Source organism: Pongo pygmaeus, chromosome 3, assembly GCF_028885625.2.
Source record: "Pongo pygmaeus isolate AG05252 chromosome 3, NHGRI_mPonPyg2-v2.0_pri, whole genome shotgun sequence".
Taxonomy (NCBI): Eukaryota; Metazoa; Chordata; class Mammalia; order Primates; family Hominidae; genus Pongo; species Pongo pygmaeus.
In genome coordinates this window covers 86,111,738-86,116,417 of record NC_072376.2, presented here as the reverse complement: position 1 = coordinate 86,116,417, position 4,680 = coordinate 86,111,738, and positions in this window count along the sequence as shown.

The following is a 4,680-nucleotide window of genomic DNA, read 5'->3' as shown; positions in this document are numbered from 1 at the left end:
ATGATAATACTTAATCATTGCATTAGTGTAATGATTTGGGAACTATCAAGGAAAAGGTGGCTCAGAATTTTTTTTTTTTTTTTTTTTTTTTAGAGAGAGTCTGGCTCTGTCACCCAGGGGCTAGAGTGCAGTGGCACAATCTCAGCTCACTGCAACCTCCGACTCCCAGGTTCAAATGATTATCCTGTCTCAGCCTCCCGAGTAGCTGGGAGTACAGGCACCCGCCATCATACACGTCTAAGTTCTGTATTTTTTAGTAGAGATGGGGTTTCACCATGTTGGCCAGGCTGGTCTTGAAATCCTGACCACGGGTGATCCACCCGCCTCGGCCTCCCAAAGTGCTGGGATTACAGGCATGAGCCACTGCGCCCAGTTGGAACTTTTAAATGACTCACCCACGGCTATAACAGCTCACAAATGGTGGAGCCAGGGTTTGAACTCAGCAATAACTATTCTTAAACCAGCTTTCTTAACAACTATGTCATCAAGACTCCCAGATATGAAGAAAGCTTGTTCACTTAGGTGGTCAAATTCTGTGTGTTTTGATGTGAAAAAAGAAAATCCCTCTCTCCACATTAATGCATATCCTATCTCCTGCCAAGCCTGCTATAATCATCGCTTGTATTTTCAGCCCCCACTGCCTCTCTGTTGGATGGTCCTTCTCGCCTTAATTTTTCATGTTCTATCCAGTTGGAAAAGTTGCACAATGGCTCACACGCTCATCAGCGGTCTGTGGCTAATTTTGGTTAGCTGTTAGCGGGGGGTCAAACAGCAAGAGGTTTGGCAAGTGAAGGGATTGTGTTAGTTTGGTTTTGTCCTTCTCGGCCTGAACCCACAACTCATGATTCACAACAGTGCTTCTCTGTTTTGAATCTTCTGCTTGCAACTAAAATGGGATTCTTATCAGTCTTGGTTAGACTAGATATGCCCAGGTTGAGGTTGCGTGTGGCTTTTTAATCTCTCAGAGCAGATGTGAGAGAGAGTTAGAGAAAAAAAAAAGTGTGTGTGTGGAGGGGGCATTCAACTTCTATTACGTGTTTACTGTGTGCCAGTCTAGGTACTTTAGGCAAATTATTTCATGTAAGCTTCACAATAACCTTTTATGGTGGGAAGCATTATAATTTTCTCAAGAGGAAACAGGTGCTCCTAATTTTTAGACAAAAAATGCCCAAATTTACACTGCTTTAAAGTGACAGAATAAAAATTTGTATCAGTTTTACCTGATTATAATGTCTGTGTTTTTTGAACTACATCAATTTTACGATAAAGGACAAAACTAATTCAGAGGTAAAAAAATTATAGAATTTCAAGCTTTTAGAATAAATCCTTTTTGATAATGAAAATTCTCATCTTGTGAGTGATCGGTAGATGCTAGGCTCTTTGCTGAGCACTTTGCATGTATTGTGTAATTTAATTCCTCACAACTCTATAAAATAGGCACTGTTATTATTTCTAATTTACAGAGGAAAAAAAAAGGGTTAGAACAATTAAGAAACAATATATCTGCGATTGGACACGAGATAATCTGTTTCCGGGTCCCTTGTTCCTGTATCTACCCTGCCCTTTTTAGCCTAGCTCAAACTAGATGTTTCTGTTTTCTTAATTTGTTTCCATTTCTCTCCAAGGTGTATATATATATATATATATATATGTGTGTGTGTGTGTGTGTGTGTGTGTGTGTAAACGTTTATGTATCCCTATTAAATGTCAAGCATTACTTTAAACTCTTGACATGAAGTACTCAATTTAATGCTCACAACAGTTCTATAAAATAGCTATCATTATCATTCCTACTTAATGATGAGGAAGTTAAGGCACAGGGTGGGTAAACCAATTGCTCAACATCACACAGGCATCAGGGGCAGGATTTACTCTGGAAACCATGCATCTATGCTTACAAGTTCAGCTGCCACTTAACTGTGTATGCTGCCACCAGAGCTCTCTTTCTGAAACTCAGATCCAGTCACATCTATCCCCTCTTAAGGATCTGCACTGGTTTCCCATTATTTATTGACAAATTCAAATATATGTTGCTTGACATTTGAGGCTCTTCACAATTTTGTCTCTCTTTTAACATTCTATTTTCATTTATCTTTCTATTGATTAGCTACTTCTCCCACTCTTGACTACTTGCCACCCCTAAACTAGCCAATTACACTGAGCTATTTATGACTTTTCTCATAGACTGTGTATTAGTTCATTCTTATGCTGCTAATAAAGACATACCTGAGACTGAATAATTTATAAAGGAAAGAGGTTTAATGAACCTACAGTGCCACATGACTGTGGAGACCTCACAATCATGGCAGAGGGCAAAGGAAGAGTAAGGCACATCTTACATAGCAGCAGGCAAGAGAGTGTGTGCAAGGGAACTCCGATTTGTAAAACCATCAGATCTCATGAGACTTATTCACTATCATGAGAATAGCACAGGAAAGATCCACCCCCATGATTCAATTACCTCTCATTGGGTCCCTCCCATGATACACAGGAATATGGGAGCTACAATTCAAGATGAGATTTGGGTGGGGACACAGCCAAACCATATCAGACCGGAAGGTTCTTCTTTGTTTATAAAATCAATATTCAAGTTGTCTCAGATGGCTCTGTTCCCACAACCTTTCCCCATTCTCTCTGCACAGAACAGTCCCCACCTTCTTCTGCACTTATTTATATGCAGATAATATCACATCTTTCTCTCTATTTTGCATTAAACTGTGATGTTTGCTCCCCTCTGATCCACAGTAGACTCTGAAACTCTTGAGATCAAGGGCTGTGTTTCATGAACATCCTCAAAGTGCCTGAAATTTAGTGCAGGTTGTTGATATTCGATGAACATTGCTGAATGAATGAGAATACAAGTAAGTGAATGGAAGTATTAGCCATGTTTTTATCTCTAAGGGGGAAAAAAAGTATAAGTTCTAAGTGTTTATTGAACTAAACTAACTTTTAGGGTATATAAAATTTATATATATGAACATAATTTCTGTATTATCTACATGTTTCAGACAAGAAAGAGTGCAGCAATATGAAATTCAGATCCTAGTGAATGATGACAACACCAAGGCAGGCTAGTTCAACAATGGCATGTCTAAACACCCAGCTGACCTTCCTGGGTAAGTGTAACTTTCAAGTCTTCTGTTTAAATAAGTTCTTCCTAGTTGTCCATCTTCCTTTCCTTCCTGCTGGTTGGACATAGTGGCGATGGAGCAACTGTAGAAGCAGCAGTGAAGAATGGCAGAACCACCCTTGTAGCCTGGGACTCTGGATGACTTTACGGAGCAAAACCTGACTACCTACTCTGGACTGGTAAGTGAAAGAGAAATAAACTTATGTCTTATTTAGTCACTAAACTTTAGAGTCTATTTATTAACCATCATCCCAACCAATATACCCTGAAACATTTCTACCAGTAGTAAATCTTGCTAGTACTGTGTATTTCAGGACTCAGCTTAAACATTCCATCCTCAGAGAGGTCTTTCCTAGCCTCTAGATCAAAACAATCTTCCTTAATACATCCTGTCTTAGAACCCAGCTCTTTTCTCTTTTAAAGTTTAATCCTTACAATACTCTCTAGGGAGTGTCTCTCTCCCTCTCTAGATTGGAAGCTCCATGCACACATGGACAGGGGCCACTTATCCACCAGCACTAACACATTGCCTGGCACATAGCTGACTCACAAAAAAAAGTCCAGTAAGCACAGTTAATAATATTATTAATTATTTATTATAAATTGTATTATTATACTATTAATTACATTAATCATAACAATCATGATTGATATAATAATTATATTGTTAATTATGCCTAATGATTAGAAATATAATTGATATAATATTAATTATATTAATTGTAAATAATGTAGTATATGTAGTGTAGACATTATATTAATTATAAATAATGTAATTAATAGCAGTTATTGGGGTAATAACCACCACCCCCTAAATATATACAATGTTTCAGGAGTTATACTGAATGTTTCATGTGCATTATCTCATTTAATCCTCTCAATATGTAGAGAAGCCCCTAATAATATTATTATCCTATTTTATGAGAAAAAACAGGTTTAGAGAGGTTCTGTAACTCACACAGGATCACACAATTCAAAGTTTATATTTTCAAGTTAAGAGTTTCCTCTGTGCTCTGTGCTTGGTTAGCAAGGGTAAAAACTGCACAATAGCCAGATATTTCCACAAAATGAAATCCAGGAATTCCAGCTAAGATTCAGATTCTAATGAATGATGTCAACACCAAGTCAAGCCCGTACCATGTTTGGACACTCAATCAACCTTTTTTTTTTTTTTTTTGTAACTGGAACACTTACATTTTTGTCAGCAACAGAAACAAAGCCTAAAACATTGTTTATAATTTTAAAACAATTGACTATAGTCTGTGAAGTTAATTCAAGATGAGGCATGAAGAAATATTGTCTTGAACTCTGTATAATTCCCAGTGGGGCAACTACAGTGGTTTTTTTCTTTTCTTTTCTTGAGTCAAGGATTTTATCTGGAATTCATTCATATTTCAAAACTATCCATGATAATTCTTTTATTACGTATTTTGTGGTTAAACACCTCCCTTACACCCCATACAAACCAAGCCAAGAGCTTAATCGTTAGCAGAAGAAAAAATGAGCTAACTATTAACTTGTGTGGAATATTGGAAAAAATATTATATCAG